This window comes from Solenopsis invicta, chromosome 16 (genome assembly GCF_016802725.1).
Source record: "Solenopsis invicta isolate M01_SB chromosome 16, UNIL_Sinv_3.0, whole genome shotgun sequence".
Lineage (NCBI taxonomy): Eukaryota > Metazoa > Arthropoda > Insecta > Hymenoptera > Formicidae > Solenopsis > Solenopsis invicta.
This window is the reverse complement of record NC_052679.1, coordinates 14,871,147-14,892,822: the sequence shown is the minus strand read 5'-3', so window position 1 is coordinate 14,892,822 and position 21,676 is coordinate 14,871,147. Positions and strand designations below refer to the sequence as shown.

Genomic DNA, 21,676 nt, shown 5'->3' with positions numbered 1-21,676 from the left:
GAAGGCGAAATTGCACGTTCATCGTATTTTTATCCACGTCAGACCGCGCTGGTACAAAAGAGAAAGCGATTTTTCTGGATTTTCTCGATGCACACCAGTCGCCACACTGTCCGTTTCTCCTAGCGTAAAACCGCCCATATTACTGTTTGCTCACGGTTCGGTTTTACCAACCCGCGTCCGGTACGGAAATTCTTGGTCGCCGGCATATCTGCCGAATAAAATCCCCGCCAAACTAATTCACCATCAGACTGTCTGAAATTGTCACAGAGATTCTAACGGATATTTTTCGTTCTTGTTTCTTTTTATTTGCTATTGATTCGTGTAATGCAAAATCGTTCAAGATTATTTGCGGTTTGTCTGATTGGAAAAAAACCTCGTGCGTTTCGGGATATTGCAATATTGACGATGCAACTATCAAAAAACTATTTAAATCTGTGTTAGAAAAATCTGGAAAATAATACTGGAATAATAAAAACTTTATCTGACATTATACAATAGAACTAAATGGCTGTGAAATGTCGTGAGCTTTATTTAAAAATTTATAGAAGTTTAGCGAATCGAAAAATAGGATGTTTTTTAACATTAAAACTTTTATTTGAAGAGATAGATAAATATTATGTATCTGCTTTGAAAACGTACTTTTAAAAAAAAGTAAGCTGTAAAATTAAAATAAATATGAAAATAAATCGTAATAATAATGTTTTAAAAAATAAATACACACATTTGCACGATTAAGTCTCCGTAAATTATTTGAAATTGAAAAAATAAGCAATTTTTTTGTTCTTTATAAACGTTTATTCTTGGATCATGGAGAAAATATTAAAAAATTTTATTTTTCATGAAACTGTACACATTTAAATTTGAAAACTATGTTTTTCTGAAAAAAATTTTTTGTCTTTTTCTTATAACATAAGAAAAAAAGTTAAAAATCGGAAAAAAGCTTCTGTAATCCAATACCAAATAGTATTGAAAATATTGCTTGACATTTCAAATTGATTGCAAATAAACCATGTTTGAGTAATCGTTGTTACCTCTTAGAAAAATATTTTCGACAAAAATGTGTTTAAAGTTTAACATTTTTTTAGTATAATTTTTGATCTTATTTTTTTAAACAAATATACATATTTTCAAAACAGAAACACATTCAGAACATGTTTATAAAGTTGTTAACGCGCTTTTTAAAAATTTTTTCATAAAACGGTAAAAAAACATAACATTTTTATAAGCGCGTTCTGAATACGGGCTTCTATATCTATCTCTTTAAAAGGTTTACATGTTGTTGAAAAATACTCTATTTTTCAATTTGCTATAGGATTTTATAATTCATTAAATTTAAATTCTTAATTATATTCTACTTTTTACTTTATAAATAATTTATTTTGTAATTATAATACATACCATTTTTTCTATGATAATTATTTTTTTTTTAAACAAAAGTTTTACACGATGTTATTCTATTTTTTAATTTCTTAGGGTTCTACACAGGAAAAAGATAGCTGTCGTAACTAAAAACTGCGTACGTTAACTAAATTACAATTGTAATATACATATTGCGCTAATATTTTATCTGTGATACCTATACTGTTTAGATGAAAGAGTTTAGTTATCTGATACACGAGTTTAACTACAGAACATATTTACTATGTCCAAAATATATTCTGTAGCTGAAAGTGCATTCAAGGTAATTACATTAATTAGCTACCAAGTGTATTATCTGTATATCTCTGACATATTGGTTAGTTCCGATAACTACTTTTACATTGCTATACGATGCGATTCTAATAGACGTAAATGTTTTGCTTTATTTATGTTTTAAGAACAACAGCAAATAGCTTTAGTAAAGTACGATTAGCTACGGCAGCGAAAATTTTATTTTCCGTGTACTCTTAATCAAACACCTATTTTAATCCACAATAAATAAATAATCATTCAATTGTCGAATTATTCTAAGTTAATGAAACTAATTTTGGGGATCGTGTAATTATTCGCATATTCGTTAAAGTGTTTTCAAATATTTGATGAAATGTTTAAAGGATGTTATTAGTTAAAGAAAATATTTTAAGAATGCTTTAGTTTAATTCAATCGCTATTTTGTGTTCTTAATTCCAATTAAACAAAATAATCTAAAAAAATTAACAAAAAAAAAAACAGATTTTGAATAATAATTACTTTTTAGTAGTTATTTAAAATGCTTTATTTTTTCTCATTAGTATTATTATGTACCCTTACAAGTATAAAGTTAATTAACTCTTTAATATTATAATATTATAGAATTACAATTAGTAATCTGTACTTATTTAACTTTGTTCTACTATTTTTACGACTACATCAGCTATATTACGCGTGAAAGGTTTTCACGCCCTAAGTGCAGAGTCTCATTCTTACGCGATTCCACTCAACCGACGTCGTTCGGCGTTCAGCCGTCGATGAAATCTGACGTAACGAGGAAAGTTCGAGGTTTTAAGTCAACGGCGAAAATACGTTAAGTTTACAGCCGAATACCGTATAGGAAGGACGTATTAACGTTAGAGAGTGTCCGATAATAGGAAAAGTCTCTGACATTCGTGGGGAAGTGCTTTGAGCTCTTTGGAGGAACAGCATTCCAGAGTATGTTTCGCACGAGTCCTTGCCGGAAATACTTGGTGGGTTCTTGATCACAAGTTGCAAATTCCAACGCAGACTTGATCGAATTCTCGGTATTGCCAATGAATACAAATGAAGACTTCATGCACGATAAATTTTCAAACAAACGTACGTGTTTCGCTCCCCCAAATTTCTCTTTTTGTATCATAATAAAGAACTATCGATTTCAAACGCGCGCACGCGTCATCCCGTTCATTCTCCGTAATCATTTGGGGACGTACGGGGTCACTTTTCAAAGTATTAAAGTATCAAAAATTAACAGAAAGGCCGAGAAGTGACTGGCAGTTTTGAAATTTCAATAATTTTTTTCTGAAATTGTAAGGCCGAAATATTCTCAACGCGATGCATGATAAAGTGGGAGGAAGATAGGCGACAGTGCGAAAACTAGGTTTATAAATCTACATATACGTATACGTTAAATAGTGTTCGTCGCCTCTTCTTTGAGCTGCGCTGACCGACTTTAAATCAATTTGATTTCATCAAGCGATCTTGCTATTTTCACGCCTGAAAATTTGGTTTCCCAAACTGCATTTAAGTTAATTTAACTTTGATAATCTCTATTGTTAAATAGAAACAGAGACGATGCGAAACCGGATACATAAATCTATATGTATACGTTAAATGGCAGCGTCTGTCGCGCCTCTTTTGAGAATTACGGTGGCCGATTTTAAATCAATTTGATTCCATCAAGCGATCTTGCTATTTTCCCGCTTGAAAATTTGGTAACCTAAACTGCATTTAAGTAGTTAATTTAACTTTAACGATCTCTGCCGCGTTAAATAGAGACTGAGAGACGACAGTCCATCTACTTTCGCGGCGAGAGGGAGGTGGAGAATAGGAAGGGAATTGGAAAAACGGGGATCGCACGGCATTCGCGTGGAACAGTGGAAGTCTCTTTGGAGTCTCTCAATATTTCAGAAAGTTTTTCCGGGGAGGACCGACTTCACACGTCGACAAATGCTTAGCCTTGCTTAGCCGTCTTTATCCCCGACCGACATTTTATCGACGACTCTGCCGAAGTTCGCTTCTTCTTTCTTCTTTCCGTCGTTTATAATGGAGAAAGCCACGTCGATTCAAAGAGACGTATTAAGCGCTAAATGTGGGCGAGAGTGAAAATTTCAACGTCTCCGTGTCTACCGAGAGTTGCCCGCGTATGTACAGAGTTGAAACTCTAAATTTTGTGTAAAATAGGATGCGCGCCATGTTCAGTGATACACGTCATCAGGTTTATCGAAGTAAACTTTTACGCGACATTTCGATGTTCCGGTGACTTAAGTCCTTATCAAGTTTAGGAGCGTCCAACAGACGGTTTTACAACTTGCGTCATAAACTGTAGAGGAATATAGGTCATAAGTGAGTCGGTGGAAGTGGAGCACATGTATATGACTTTCATCCTTCGGTCCTGGCGCCCGATGCTTCGTCTCGATGGCCGTGTTTTACTTGTACGACGTTTCTTTTACGACTATCTGCCGTTGAGATGGATAAGAAAAAAATCTGATTGTCTATTGCCGGACGTATAAACGCGTCTTTATCCCCAGATGGCTAAACGACGCAGTTATGTTCATCTTATTCACTCTCCCGGAGGAGGATGAGGCAAACGTGTCTCTCGATTTACTCGTCGCTGCATCGGAAACATTTTAATGGAAGTCTGGACTTTTTCAGACGATAATTCAGCAGCTGTGAAATCGGTCGGCCCTGCTTGCCGGAAGGAAACGGTTCGGTTTGCGACAACTTATAAAATCCGCCGAAGCCCGGCGCGGTACCTTCGGGCCAATTTTTCCCGAATAACCGAGAATTTTATCAGTTGACTCGCGACACCGCTATCGCCGCCAGCTACAACTCCGTACACATTTCATCTTAATGGCTGTGAACCGTAAGATTTCCCCCTGGCTGGCTGCCCGGCTGGCTCGATTACATTCAAAAATCCGTTTGTTGGTAATACGCTCCCGCTAAATAGAAACTCCACGTTTCATGCTCTGATAATTGAATTATTTTATCCATTTTCCGGGACGCAAGTAGCCATGCGAAAGATTTGTCGACAGCGAACACAGCAGAGATTATCAAATATAATGGACTTAATCCATTAAATCCCAGGAGGCCCCAATGCTTTTTTCCCTTTTAAGTCCATCGGGTATAATTCGGTTTCTGATAAAAATTTTTAGATTACAATTGGTATTTAGAGGTAGAAAAAATTGTTTTTTCTGAAAATTTAAATCGGTAATAGGATAGGATATTTGAAAAACAGATAAAAGTTGAAAGTGGAGGTAAAGAAAGTTAGAGATTCATATCTATTTATTGAAAAATGTTTAACAAAAAAACGATTTTGTTTATCTTTTTGAATAATTTGATGTAATTTATAAATTACTGAAATAATAATTACATCAAATCATTCTACTCGAAAAAAAAGCAAAATTATTTGTTTAATATACAATTCAATAACAAATGACTTTTGAACATCAAAATGAGATTAGTTATTCTCTATAGTTTTTTTTGAACACTGAATACGAAATCCAATTTGCAAATTGTTTTATCACGTTACAATTTCGAGAAATCTGCAATTAAAGTTGCAAAAAGGACTATTTTCACATGTTTTATTATGTTATAACTATAATGTGTGCAATATGCTGAGAAGTTTTATTTAATTAAAATTAAATACGTTATTAGAACTTTCGGTGTTTGAAAGGAATTTTATCGGTTGATTAATAAGATATTTGTGGTTAAATATGCGAAAAGTCCCTATACGAGTTTTTGTTAAAATTCAAACATGATTTAATTTTCATTGGCTGTACTAATTCTATTATTTAGAATTCGTCAATTTCAGTATTAGATTTATATTTTGTATCATAAAAGACTTATATACATACATACATGTTTACAAAACTTTAGACTTGAATTTTGATATTTGTAATTAAATCCATTTTGAATTTATCAATTTTGATGTTGTATTCATATTTAGCGATTTAAAAAATCCTTTAAAAAGTTTAAAAAATATAGTGGAAAGCTATTTGGTAAAATAGCTTTCCTCAATGACCAAATTTACAGCTGTTTTGCAATGTAGACTTCATATTTAACCACGAATATCTTATTAATATATTCGATTAAAAAAATTTGTTTGAAAATCCTAAAAACGTACTTAATTTTGATTTTAATAAAACTTTTTTCAGCACGTAACGTAGTTATAATATGACAAATTAGAAGAAAATAGCTTTTTGCAAATTTAAATACAAATTTTTTAAAATTGTGACGTGATAAAGCAATGTAGAAACCGGACTCGTATTCAACTCTAAAGTATTACAGAAAATAACTAGTCTCATTTTGGTGTTATTTTTTGTTCAACTAATTATCAGTAAAAAAAGATATAGAGGTCTCTTTACTTTTCTTCCCCATTTTCTTTTCTACCTTTTTTTTCCATCCCATCTCATCGCCGACTAAATTTTCGGAAAGAGCAATTCCTTCACAGTTTTAAATATCGCTTGCGGTCTAAAAATTTTGATTAAGATCCGAGTTATAAACATTTAAAGCAGAAAAGAGCTTACGGACCTCTTGGAACTTAATGGACTAATAGATTCAGCCTGATGTAAAAATTGGGTAATTCGTTAATGTTCAAACAGCTCGGACTGTTCTCAGTTTTCTCTTCGTTCATCGTCGAGGGGAAGCGTAGCGTACTTCCGAGGCGTCTTGTGTGTACGATAGAAATCTAGCTGGGTGTAATCAAAATAGCCGAAGGGCGAGTTTCAGTAACCTGATCAAACTGTAGTGTAGTTTCTATCCGCGTCGGTATAGCCCGGCCGTTGGGTATCTCCCTTCAATTTCACTCCGATAACTTGTTAGCGCCGCTAACTGCTTCGTAAAATTGGCGTCGCGAAGTAAGTGCTCGGGGAATATTGAAAGCAACAAGGAAGAGCCGCTCCGCCTACGGGAGCCACGGCGTGTAGCGCTGAAATTAGTGAGATTTTGTAAAATATCTTTTACAAGACTCTCACCCGTTATATCGAGTAACGAGAGCACGATGTTTCCCGCATCGATTTAACGTCCGGACTTCTTGATTATTATTTATGAAAGCCGTTTCGTCGCTAATGAAAACTAAATAATGGCCTGGTCTAATGCGCAAGAAAAATGTCTACCTCAGTTAGAGTAGACATCCGATGAGGACTTCAATGTTTTAAAGGAAGGCTCCATCGTTCTTCTCTCGTCTCGAGGTATTTCTGTTGAAGACAGCGAGATAACAATGTCTACCCATTATGAATTATTTTCATTGACTCGCGCGAGGGGTACTTTTAATCAATTAACATATCGTTTTGACGTTAGTTAGGGCGTCCGTTTGGAGAGTTTCAATACTTTTACGTCGATAGAATTTTAAGCCCAAGTATATACATATATACGCTTTTCGAGGCCATCCAAGGTTTCGAGGGTAAGTGAGACCGGCGAGCACCCTCGGCACATATCTCGCGGCGCTTCTCTTTTTCCATTTCGCGCCTGCCAAGTGAATTCCGGTGAAGACTCATTTTCAAGTTGGGGAAAGTGCGCGTGTGGCGCACCATCCGCCTCGGACGAAGATTACCCAAGTTTCAAGGGGAGACTTACTAAGTTCTGCATACGCGGTCGCATATATCACATGACCGCGTGCACTCTTTCCTCCTCCCCCTCTCCTCGCTCTTCCGGCCTCTACTTCAATAAGTATATATTCAAATATTCAAACGATACCTAGAACAAGTAATACAAGTTCTGTTACGCAAAAAGGTAGTTCGAGGTAAGACGAAAAATATTTTAGTATGCACTTCCAAATCCTTAAATGCAGTTTTAAGTTCGAGTTTGTACGACACTTTACGAACTCTCGGTAGCGCATCTTCCATATTAAGCACGTAGTAATCAGAATTCCAGATCTAATACGGTTTACATAGTTCTGAAGATTCTTTAGACTATTATGTGATATGGATAATCGCGCGTATAAAAGAACATTTTGATTCGTATGAGTATGTACGATAATATGATTGATAATATATTTGATTTGCATCGTGTGTATGCCTTACACAATGAGAATAGTCGTTGATACCAATATAACACTATGTTTCTGAATTACTTTTTTAAATATAAATATTAAAAGTAAAATTTTGGAAACAAATATAAACTAGAAAGTGTCCTCTATCAGAGAATATAACAATTTTTAGAATATTGTTTCAAATTTTGTAATTATTTAAGTTTTTCGTCACATTTTTATAAATAACGTTCTAAATAATAAATATTTTATAACTTTGAGTCTAAAATCCATTAAATAATATATTAACGAATGTAATTTGTTAAGCTAAATAAGTATGAGTGTCTGATAAAATAAATGACCAAAATCAACATAATAAGATGCACGTAATGTTACATTTCTCTTTTCTTTGTCTTTCATCATGAGTCATTGGTACAAAATGTTTATAATACAAATTAATGTATGTGAGAAATCCTAAAAAATTTTCACTTTGATGTTAACAATTTTTGTCGATTTCTACAAATATTTTATATTGTTCCGCAAGATGTAACATGTAGCGTGATATATAAAGATTAAATTAGGTGACTAATTTAATAGCTAACCGTATAATAATGCTGTGTCTTTTATCATATATGATTTTTAATATCTCATGCAGTTTGTCTTATTGACAGGTGTCAATTTACGTTGTATTTTGATTTTATATTTAAAACTTCAGAAAAATAAAGAGAGAAATATAAGAGAAAAAAATCAAACAGTTTTAGGACGTTATAGACATTGATCAGTAATGTATGTACTCACTATTGTTTAAACTATGCAATTTGCAGAAAATCGTGCGTTCATATTATCGTTTTCAAAGAACGCGTTTTTATATGAACAAAGACGATTTTATATGAACAAAAACCACGGATACATAAATTATGGATGCACATTAAAGGAGTAGGAGGTAATGGCTCTCCATTTATATTTTGTATCATAAATTTTTTAACTTAACGATTACATTCGTCAATGCATTGTTTAATGGATTTTAGACTCAAAGTTATAATATTCGTTAATTGGAATAGAGAAGAAGAGGGTATTATGGCTATCCTCCATTATCTCCGTTATTACGTGACGAATTCTAACAATTGTTTATGGAATTATTCAATAGTAGCCCGCCGTTTTTTAGTGGCTCTAATATGCCAATACGCAATAGCTAACAATTTTTATAAGGCATTTTTCCTATTGAGCACTTCTAAACTTTTTCAAAGCACTTTAGCATTTCATTACACATATTTCCTCATTGTTTTTAAACTTGAGCGTATTATCACACGAATGTATGTACACCCAAGGACTTTGATTCTATCCATGGGGAAATTTTCCAAACTGAGAAGACGCTATCTTTCTACATACTTACAGTTCATGATTAACGTAACAACCAATAAGCTCTAGTTGTTTCATTAATCATGAACTGCGAGTATGTAGAAAGTAGTGACTTCTTAATTTGGAAAATTTCCCCATGGACAGAATCAAAGTCCTTGGGTGTACACTCGAGTGTTTTTGTGTTATTTAACTTTTTATTTGGCTGTACACACTTCAAATTGTGCAAAGTTAACCAATAACACAAAATTTTGTTTATATGGTTTTTTAAACAAAATTTTGACATTGAAGTATAATATTTTTTCGATAAATCGATTGTTATTTTAAAGGGTAATGTTTAAAAACGTCATAGATGTTATTTTATGTTTGTTGTTTAATACTAAACAGGGATAAAATGATATCTCTAATGATATCTCTAAAGCCTTTGAACACAGGACAATTTTAAATCAGGAATATTCTGAACGATGGAAAATTAAAAATATATTTAACAATGTACTGTATTTTTTTAACTAAACGGATTTTTAAAACATTGTTTTTAGACTAGCCATATTACCACCACTTTTTTTTCCTTCTATCGATTATTCAATGCGTCACATTTTCATAAATCACGTCCCAAGTAATAAATATTTTATTACTTTGAATTTAGAATCTGTTAAACAACACTTTGACAAATCGAATCATTCCAGTTTTAGTATAAAATATTGATTATAAATAGTGTTATTCAATAAAATAAAAATGGATGCCCTCTTCGCCTTTATTATTTATAAAAATATGACGATACTGTATAATGGATCAAAAAAGGGTGAGATTGGTGATATGTCCTCTTTCCTTTCTCCTCTACAAAAATAGATTTTAGAAGTTGATGTTTTTTTAAAAAGCACAATGTTTTGTTACAAAACTATATTTATATTATATTATATAATTCGAAATAAAGGAAAAATATTGCGGAATATATGCAAATGTACGTACACACAGCTCTTCCGCATATATATTGCAGTACTAAAAATCTATAATATATGCAACGTTAATTATAAATCAGTGAAATTACAATAAACTTATTAAATAAACTTCTTTGATATGAAACTTCGCAAGAGAGATCTTATTAAGCCTGTTGGCGTCAGCATATTTAAGAAGCTATATAAGCAAAATTTTACGTTAATGTTTAACTTTGTATAACTTGAAATGTGTAAGGGAAGTCGGAGTTGAAAGTAACATTGTTTGATTTTCATAAGATAAAAAAAAGTTTATATTCGCTATAAATTTTCGCTATAAATTCATATACACAAATAAGAAGATTTAAGATTAATTTCACAGAAACTGAACGCCGTTAATTCAACTTTTAAAAGTGTTATAATCAATTGAATAGACCAAAGCACGATGTTACTTTTTATCCCGACTTGGGGTTGGAAGTGACAACATTGGACCAAGTTGTAACATATATTAATGTAAGTTAAATAATGCGAAATAATGATTGTCACTGATTCTCCCCCAAGTACTCGAGTAGAAGTAACTGCTGATAAAGTTCAATATTTACTAATGAGACTAAAACGATAATATCGAAAAATATTTGCTTACGTGATGCGCAGATACGTCACACACAGCGTACGCCACATGAATAAAGCGGGAGGCAACTGACAGCATGCTACCAACGCAGCGTCACTAAGCCGACGGTTGTCTCGTTCAATCTTATAGCGTTATCTCTTTTCTTGACAAAGTTATAAGCTCTGTTACAAAGCACCTTACTTTTAACTTCGGTTTTATTGCAAAAAAAATATTAAATAATAAAAAAGAATTTAAATGTGCATATATTTGTGCAACAGTAACCAAAATTGTTAAGACCAAAATTAAAACGAATGAGTACATGCAATTAAATGCTAAAGTATATCTTGAAAAAGTTTCAAAGTGCTTACAGGTAAAAATACTTTGTAACAAATGTCGGTTATTGTGCGTCACTGTATAACCGTAAGTTACTAAATAAGTGATTTCATAAGTACTCTCGAGAATTCATCATTTAATAACAAAGCTATTACGAATGGACATAATATTACCTTCTCCTCTATATTTTTACTTCTTTAATTATGAAAGCAAATCATGCTTTTAGTGCAATATTAGTAAAATATAATGTTCTGAGAAATAAGGAGTTTTTTGACTCTTTAGAAGATCTATGTCGGTATTGGTAACGTTTCTTTATGCATTTCATAAGAGAGTAAACAGAGTCCGAAATATAGCCAGGAATTGCTTTATATTAAGAAACATTTGAGTTTTTAATAAAACGCCCAACGCCTCCGAGTCATTCGGCTTTCAACATTATATGTCTCTGCAATTCAGAATGGTTTGAAATCTCTGCTAAAGGGAAATATCGGCTCTAAACTTACGAAAGAAAGCACCCCTACCACCGACTTCGATCTTCCGCAAAGCATTCTTACAGATTTCTGTCGTTCTGAGGATCAAAACGCACAAAGCGAAGACGGCAAAAAAGCTTTCGAGAATAAAAAGAATTAAGAAGGAAGGAAACGGTGAGCGGAAGACTCCAACAGGAGAGGATTCTTTCAATTAGTTTTTCAAGTGGAGATCCGAGTTAACCAAGTTTCCGTCCGAATGTTCCGACTAATGATTACGCCGTTATATCATCTAGTCGGGGGAATGCCGACTCGGTCGTCCATTATGCAGCAAGTTAAACACATCCATATTGATAAGCTTCTATCGCTCATGACTTTTCCGCGGGAGCCATTTCGGAATCGTTCAATAAAATCGGAGGCCCTTGTGCGAGCGTCGCAAATTATCGATTCCGCTGGGACAAACCTTGCCTGTTTTCATGCAAATTATCCAGTTGTATATCGACATGATTATTTTCTAAACTTCGTACGGCTATGTACACAAAGGGATTTATATCGAAAGGGATCACCGTCAGAGACGTTCACTGCAAATCCAAGCGTGTAAAGTGTGTAGTCACTTTTTACGCATTTTTAATGCATTAAATTAAATCTATGCGTGCAATTTTTGTTGAACGCTTGAACGTGTATCAATGCTAATTAAATTACACGTCTAAGCACATAAATGCGTGAAAAGTGACTACATGATTTTACACACCAAGATACACACTTGGATTTGCAATGTAGTGTCGTTCTCGAGACCGAGTCGCCGCGAGACAATGGTTAAGAAAGACTAGATAGGCATGAACAGCGATACATTTCAATTGCAAGCCCAAATCTTGGATAGCGGTGATGTAAAACGATCGAACAAACACAAGATACGCGACGCGAGTGCATCGCGATTGTCGCGAACGATTAGTATCGAGTAGCGAGTAAATAACAAATAAATGATAGGTTACCCCTCTCCCCGGTCGCGTTGTCCGCCGCCGACCAAGCCTCCATCTTTCGGAATCCTTCGCAGCGCTGCTCCTTCGTAGCTCTTAAGGTTGTTCTACAATGAGTTGAAAATGCTCCATCGCCAGTTGCAAAGAATGGCAACTAGCGTTATTGCCGGTAGCAACGGACTGTCGCGATTGCCAAACGAGAGTTGGCCAACTTTTAACTTTGGCGCCAGCAACTGGCGATCGCACCACCTTAACCTTATAAAGTGAATTGAAAGAGCGTAGCGGAGCGCGGCAAAAATTACGACAAATGTGATTTGTGGTAGGACAATTTTCGGTAGTGATATCTTGAATGTCCGGTGCTCACATATCTCGCTTAATCAAACATTCAATTTGCACCTTTCGACAATCTCCACATTCAAATGTAGATTAGGCGTTGAAATTATTTACAACTTGCGACTGGCAACTAGCCACTCGCGATTTGCAACTACACTTTGCAACTCATTGGAGACCAGCTTTTAGTATCGCGCGAGTAAATAACAAATAAATGATAGGTTACTCACCCCTCTCCCCGGTCGCGCTGCCCGCCGCCGACCAAGCCTCCATCTTTCGGAATCCTTCGCAGCGCTGCTCCTTCGTAGCTCTTACACACAATCTCGCGCGCGCGCGCTTATTACGGAAACTCAACGAATACAGGAATTGCGCAAGCCACAAGTAATTTCCGATTAAACGCGATTCGAGAGCGCTTCGTTGCGTTGCGTCTCCGTGGCATTCCGTTGACGGGAAGGAGCGTCAGTGGGTGACGTCAGCGTCGACAACTTCGCTCCGATTTACCGCCGCGACACGACGCGAGTCAAGCTAAAGTTAAGATGCCGAATCGACGCGGTTTGACCTTTACTTTCTACACGTGCATGCGTTAACGCGCGTTACAGCACGCGTAATAGCCTTTCTTACAATAAGCTATTAGTCGGTGTCATAAGTCATAAGCCATAAGAATTAATCAATCACGGTCGAATATTCTCTTTACATTTGACTATGATTGGTCAATTTTTATGGCTTATGACTTATGATACCGACTAATAGCACACACCTTCCATAACCGTAACCATAAGAATTAGCCAATCACAGTCGAGAATTCAGATTCTTATTTCTTAATTCTTATTTCTCGACTGTGATTGGCTAATTCTTACGGTGCGTCTTATGGTTACGGTTATGGAAGGTGTGTGCTACAGCCTTAAAACACCTTATCGCGCACGGAAGCCGTCTCGATTAGTCGTTTCGATTTCGGCCTCTTAACCCTCGCTTGACTCGCGCGATATATCGAAGTCGCGATAGTAAAGTTGACGTCGTTCGCTATCGGCGCTCTTTCCCGCCAACGGAACGCTACGGAGACGCAGCGTAGCGAAGCGCTCTCGAATGTCGTTTAATCGGGCATTGCGTACGGCCTGCGCAATTGATCCCGTGTTCGTCGCGCTTCGATAACAAGCGCGTGCGTGTGAGATCGTGTGAAAGTGCTACGGAGAAGCAGTGCTGCGAAGGATTCCGAGAGCAGCAGCAGAGGCTTAGTCGGCGTCGGGCAGCGCGACCGGGGAGAGGGGTAAGTAACCTCTCATTTATTTGTCGTTATTTACTCGCGCGCTACTAATCGCTCGCGACGCACTCGCGTCGATCGTTTTCGACATCACCGCTGTCCAAGATTTGCACTTGCGATTGAAATGTATCGACGTATTTATGCCTATCTGCTCTTTTCTAACCATTGTCTTGCAGTGACTCGATTTTAAGGACGATACTATTATACATTACAAATCCAAGTGTGTATTTCTGTCTGTAAAATTATGTTGTTACCTTTTACGCGTCTGTGTGCGTGTATTTTTTTTATATGTCTAGACGTGTAATTTAATAGTGATGCGCGTCTAAGCGTGTAAAAAGTACAAAAATTCCACGCATAAATTTAATTTGATGCATCAAAAATACAAATGCGTAGAAAGTGACTACACGTTTTATATACTTGGATTTCTAGTATTGCCGCTTGAAAAGCAGCGGTGCTTTCTATGATCGATGACAGTTATGTATAATCAACCAAAATCAAAGCAGGGACTGTTGACAGACAAATATTTGTCAAACAGTACACCGTACGTTGTAATTTGCCATCTATCCGAGTCTCTGTTAATTGAGAGATAGTAAGGCCAATTAATAGTCGAGAGGTTATCATCAGTCAAACGGTATTGCTTCCCGTCTCTCTAAGATTCACGAGAGGCAACGTGTAAAGTGATTGAAAATGGTACTTGCTGGTGTTAATATCACATAAAGGCGATACACGCTAAAATAAATACAAGTTTTTTCATTTCTTTCTATTTCTTTGAATATACTTACTTTTTTAACAATATATGCCCGATTTGTCTCTCTCTCTTTCTCTCTTCATCACATTTTTTTCGTCCAACATCGCAACACGGTAAAGGAACGTTATTGCAACGTTAAACGTATACAAAAGACATGAGCTGCTATATCCGATTACAAAAGCATTTCAATGTTCGCTCTCATTAAGTCACGATAGGCAGTCTCGATGGATACGACCGACGACGCCCTTTGTCGTCCCGGCTATTAAAGCGAACTCACGTTCTACCTCGCAGATCGGGATCATGTTAGTTGAAGTTGTCAAAACTTAAATAAGATAAACGTTAGAGCGACGAACTTCTTATGCAAATTTAAATGCTTTCTTATTCAATGTAGCGATATTAATTGCGTCGCAGCTTCGGCAATTTTCGCGTAAATTGCTAGCGGATGCGTGTATGCACATTAAAATTCAAATGCGCACGGTTGCATTCATTATTAACAACAATAACCTATTAACATAATCAATTAGTCTTATGTACAATTACAGTTTTCAGTCGGCAGCTATTTCGCGCAATTTTTAATTAATGTTTCTCGATGTCTTCAAGTTAAGATATCTAATTTTGTATATTATATAGAAAGAACGCGGTTTCACTGAAGTATTAAAAAATTTAGCTCGAGACAGTTTTAATTCTAAAAATAATTTTATTGGTTTATCATAAATAGTTATGTAGATCGCTCAAGTTAAATGTTCAAAATTTGTTGCAGCAAATGTTTATCATGCAAATTAAGAAATAAAAGAAGAATTAAAATAAAGTAACAAAAGACAATACAGGTATTTAGTGTTTGAAACTTTCAAGCTAACATATAAAAAAATGTATGTTGATTTTACATTTTTTTATTTATATAAATTAAAAAAATTGCCATCGCGAAATTTTTAGTCAGTATTATCTGGCTCTTCAATAAATATTTGAGCAATAACTCGCTACAGGATTTAGAGATAAATGGAGCTCTCGTTGTTCGTGTCGTTTCAGATACCAAACCCTTGAGCACTTCAGACCTCTATGTTGAATTGCAGACAGATATCATCAGGCGACACTCGCTTTCCGCGTTAGCGATGCTCTTCCATGATCAAGGTGAACCACTTCTTGATCTAAGATATCCGCTTCCGTTGCTATTTCCGGTACGGGACGCGCCAGATATTCGATTAACTGTTACCGGATACTCGACGCTTCCACATCAAGGCGTCTGTGAACATCGATTTTCATTTTCATTTGACGTACTATCGGAATAAAACAAAATTCGCGGGTGAGTTCTCTGTTAACTTCCTCAGCCGTATTCGCCGATATCTGGCGAACTATATAATTTGCATTTTTCAACGTTAGGTTTTTCTATGACAAAATTTATTTCAGCAATTATCGTTACATCTAACGTCACATCCACTATCGATATTATTATCGTTTGCAAATTATTATTAAAGAACATACAATGTATCAAAGAAAGTATCGAAATCTAAAAGAATAGAACGGTGTTTCGCAATATCGTAATACTGAAATCTAAGAACTATAAGAGATAATGATCCGAAAAGTTATAATTCCTAAAATTAACATGTCAACACAATATTTTAAAATACAAATTGAAATATTTTTGAATTTGCACATAAGTAAATCTCATCATTTGGATACAAGATTTGAAAAGCTTTATTAACATTAATATATTAAAAAAAAGAGAAAATGATATATGAATGATTAAAACCTGTACTTTATTAAATATTAAATATCGTAAATTGTGAGAATATTATTTTTATATTAAAGGTTATCATTTATATACATTTATACGTGGTATTTAAAAATTTAATATACACGCCATGGTATATGAAATGCATATTTTTATTTTATTGAGAAATTTAATTTATCATTATTTCTTCAATCTAATTTATTATAATAATTTTTATTTGAGATGCAATAACAAACAAAAGTATAAGTTGTAAGAATGTAAGGAAGAATATGCATCTCAAAAGATAAGGAATCAGCGTAATGCTGCCTCGAGGTCAAAACATGATAATCCAATATAGTTATCTAATAAATTATTAGATAATTGTATCAGAAAAACGTCATCTATGTATGTAGAGAAAAATATTCAAAAATAATAAGTACACGTGGAATACGGAACGTAGATTTCACGTACTAACGCGTATATTAGTGAATTCTTAATTATGTATATCAGTGCCTTCCAACTCCTGCATGACGTGCGGTTTACTTTACGAAATTCCTTGCCTTCCGCCCACTCGTACATTTCCTCTGTTCTCTCCCACATCGTGCCTCAGTTCTTCCATCTTTTTTCAAGGCATAAATGTCAGTCAGAAGACCCGATTTTATCCAAGATAGAGGGGATACGCCGCACGTGTACGCTCGATAATCGTAAGAGGGGGTAATTTCAGACGAGAACTACTTATCAATTAAATCTTGAGGAGAAACAGTCATAATTGGCTGGAAAGTCTTGATGTGTGTTTGTGTGTGTGTGTGTGTGTGTGTGTGTGTGTGTATGTATATATGTAAATAATTTCTTTTCATAATCCATATCGCTTTTCCTTTTCCTATAATAAGACCTTTGTATCTAAGTGACATGGCAATTTACTGATACATACATACGCAATTTCAAAAGTATTAAAAAAAAATAGATATTTTAGGATTTACATTTCGAATATCATTTAGATACGTAAATTTTTGGAATTATAATTATTCGAGATATTATCTCAAGTGTTTTTAGACTTCAGCGTTATGACACTTTAGGACGTTGTCTTAGCTTTCAGTTTTTGGGATTATGGCTTTTCGAAACGTTTTGCATTAAGCATGAGTAACGTAGTAACATCAAAATCCTGCAAGTATGAACGAACGAAAGATGAGCGGAACAAGTTCTACGTTTGTAATTTAACATTTAATCGGCCTCGTAACATGTAAGGGAATATTATTGACGTGCCCTAATGGAATTCGTGGGCTGGCGCGGGATGTTGGAATACCATTAGTAACTCCAGGAAATTCTTGCCGCATCTATGCTGGCGGAGTTTCGCGGAGCTGGAAGGCAAAACTCTTGCCGTCGTTGCGGGGCCAAGTGCAGTTCTCCACCAAATTTACCCCAATCTTCTATTTAGTTCCCTTCTGAACTTCGCGGTCGTCTACGAAGCGCATGGCATGGCACGGCATGTCACACAATTAACGATTCGCTTAACATGTTAACTTCGCTTGACTAAGTGACGCCGAGAGATCCGCTCGCGACTCGACGTCTTGCTCGGTCCTACCGCTTTCCAGATTGCTGGGGGGCGGCCTGACGATCTCATTTTCTACACGATGTTCTTCGGGATATTAAACGTTTTATCTTGGAATCCCTAGGCGATAAATTTTGTGCGTCACATCGCTGAAATTCCACACGTCCGTCGCAGTATCCGCGTGGATGCGCGCGAATCTCATCGAGCGTAGATCTCGATGTAAGTAACACGCGACGACGGTTGTGCGGGTTGTGCCGCGCGCGCGCGAGAGGAGATTTCCTGTTTTGTACGCGCCGCATTACGACGGCCCATCTTCATTCCCATTTCCATACCGGTGTCGTTACGTAGCGAGGTCTGAGCTGTTCTTGCAATCTAATAACTAATCTTGGCGTGTGATGCGGATAGATGCAAGCGCACATTTGGAAGGCGCGTTGGGACGGGAGAGTTGGCAGCTGTGTAGGTGCAGAAGTGGTGTCGCACTGCCAGTAATCAGACAGCACGTAATCGCATACATCTGCATAAACGGTATCCTCCACCCCTCTTTACCCCGCTCAGTCAGCGAATCTGCGAATTAACACTCGACAACTACGTCATACATCGTTACGTTACTTGTGAGGAAGAAGAGCCCCATTTGGCGTACATAGAACATTGAAACTTGTCAGAGTTCAAAGATTAATCCCCAGATAGTACATGGACGTCCATTAGACGTACGCTAGACGTTCGAGTTTGGGATATCCAGATGTAATCGGATAAAATCTGACGGACGTCTAGTTGACGCTTTATGAATATTCGTTTTTCACAACTTTGGACGGACATCCATTGAATGACAAAAGAATATAAAATGGATCTAAAAGGACTTAAAATGGAAATAATTTCCAGGTGCCCTACTGTTCGTAATTACTGCTCTATACTAATGCTTAACTTAAAAATATCTGGCATCTGAGCTGAATAAGGCCTTAACTTATTTTTTAAACTCTATTTAGGTATGGAGGTATGGAAATAAACGTAAGAGAGAATGAAATGTTTATTTACTCACAAAAATAAAATTATCTTTTGTATAGAACATTTGTGAATAAACAAAAATATTTTTTTAACTCTGACATTTTACTTTATTAAATGCTGAACATGCTGTGTTTTTAATAAAATCTAAATAAAAAATAAATTGAAAATAACGAAGGAATAGCTAATCTTCCAAATCACTTTTAAAATAATTATTAATTACAAAAACAAAATTCCTTAGGGTTTATTCTATTGTTAAACATCACAATTATTTTTAATTTTGTTTGCAATTAATTTGTTAATTTTTGAAAGTTCTTGGCATTTAAGTGCTATTTTAGTTTCTCAAAAGTTAGCAACATTGAAAATCGTTATTTTCCGTTGCAAGTCACACACATAACAAACAAAAGACAATAGCTATAAACGTTAATATACTCGTATACGAGTAATTATATATAAAAAATTTCTTTTCTACCGCGATAAATGCACCTTATTTAATAAGTACATTATTTATAAAAGAAAGTATGCCCATTTTAAAACTTTAATATATGTATATATTTTTGTTTTTTTCTATAGTTGAATATTATTATGTTGTGTTAAATTATAAAATAATGTTTGAACTTTGCAGCAAATTTTTATAAAAACGACTTATTTATCCACTTCGTCAAGGTTTTGTTGTTTTAAATAAATGTATTGCTGCCGGTTTTAATACCTTAGCCCTTTTTTACCTATTCTCTATGACACACCTTTTAAGTATATATTTTGGACATAAGCGCTTTTTTAAGTGATAAATTTAAAAGTGGGCCTTATTTATTAGTGCTAGACCTTATTCGGCTTAGGTATCTTCTAAAGAAGAAGTTTATGAGTACTAATAAATGTGAAATGCAGAAAAATTTTTGTATAGATCAGACTTGTATGAAATTGACATATTTAACTTATTATATGTTTTTATGTAATCTTATAAGTTCTTGCTTATAAGTTTACTTTACAATATGTATTATTTTATTTAATATAATATTAAAATTTTTTCTTTTAATTCCTGAATAGATTTCTTTTAGGAATAAAAAATATCAGTAGTGTTAAGATCGAAAGAAATAGTTTGAAGTGATAATATGAAACGTGGATACAAAATCTAATGCAATCTATTTTAAACGAATGGCATACAATGATCTTCTAACTTCTGTACATCTTCTCTTTCTGAGATAAATTTTCTTTTAAAGTTTAAAGGTGATTGGTTATATGACAATTTTTTTTTATCGATTGAACATAAAGCGTGAACTGTAATCTTTCGACTTGACGGAAATCTTGGAACTAAGATTACTGCCTTGTGATTATATAATATTTAAGCTGTCTCATAACGTAGCCGCTTTTAAGCTTCAAAACGAAATGTATCACTGAATGAAAAGATGCAAAGAAATTAGAATATCTCATGTACGCGTTATTCGTTTAAATAGATAGCAGTGGCGAGTAATGAAACATGACGACCGGAGTGTCCTCGTCTCTTTTGCCTTTATTCCAATCAGCAGATATTGTTTTTTTTTAAACATTTTTTAAATATTTAGAAACATTGTTTGCTGATTGAGATTTACGAGCAATAACTTTTCTTACTGTAGTAAAAAAGAAAAAGGGATTGATCATAAAAGTTTCATAACTTTAATAATCTCTCTTATGTTTCGTCCGATCGAGATAATTAGCGATTTTTTTGTCTTCCATTACAAACAAAACCGATTTTAAATTTTTGTTTGTAACGAGGAAGCATCGTATTGGTAACTTAGTGTTCTTGCTAAGATGGCGAACCACTCCTACGTCTCCCTCTTTCATTATTACGCTACTGATAGTTTCATACTTCGTATCCATGTTTGACAGTACCACTTCAAACTTTACAACTACTGCCTTACGATTATGACAAAACCTTTTTTATGTGCAATAGCTTTCAGGAGCGTCAACCATTGCGGTTGAGCGGTGAACAGTTATTGAAGTTAGTTCGTGCGGTCTAATATGTCGCTGAATATATCCCCAGTGTACTGAATTTTGCAATCCCGCTAGCCACTTAGCGATAATGGGCTGTAAAAGTGGGGACCGCACTATGAATATAAATCTAAGATTGGGTATCTCGTGGACGTCCAAATATTGATGGATATCCGAAATCAGACGTATGATGGATATTCGTTTTATGTCCATGGACGTGTAGATATAAAATAGATATAAAATGAATATTCCTAAGATGCCCTATGTTATCTGGGTCACACAACGCATCACAATATTAAATCCCCTTTTTTTTTCTAATAAAGAGTTTTTAATGGATTTCTTTCTGTGGAATATTAATTTGGGGAATGTATCGTTAGATCTTTTAAGGATAAAGGTCGCTAATCGTAAACAATCGCCTTTTTCTTTTAACCAATGAGAGAGAAGGGCGGATAATTCGAAATAAAAGCGTCTCACATTTGGCTTAATTAAGCGAACTTGCGTCGACATGCGCGCGAGCATAAAGGGAAGCTGGGGGCGTGGATGCGATGCTTTTAATGCTTCGAGCTTTTAGCGTCGACGAGCTTTCGTCCCTTCGGAGTCTCTGATGTCGATGCAACTGCTGCATCCACCATCGGCCATGAAGTCCAACGTGCGTCGCCGCAGTTGGACCCTAGATTTTGTTAAACTTACATGGTGGCCATAATCATATCATGTACTTTACTCCGGTGAATTATAAAGGTGAATTATTTCTTGACCAAGCTGAATCGCTTACTGGACCATGGGCTAACAGTTTTAACAATTTAAATGCAAGAAGTACATTATTCGAGAG

The 21,676-nt window shown here is 35.1% G+C and overlaps 1 protein-coding gene across 2 annotated transcripts in view; it reads left to right on the top strand.

The window, feature by feature from the left end:
- Window positions 1-21,676, top strand: part of LOC105201535 (complexin) — a 210,854-nt gene that overhangs the window by 12,436 nt on the left and 176,742 nt on the right. Inside the window, exon 1 of one of the 2 annotated variants that reach the window (XM_011169582.3) lies at window positions 13,750-13,884. The exons of the other annotated variant lie outside the window; for it this stretch is intronic. The gene's annotated coding sequence lies outside the window, so the exon portion shown is untranslated. Of the gene's footprint in view, window positions 1-13,749; window positions 13,885-21,676 lie in introns of those variants that run through there. 2 annotated transcript variants of the gene reach the window in all.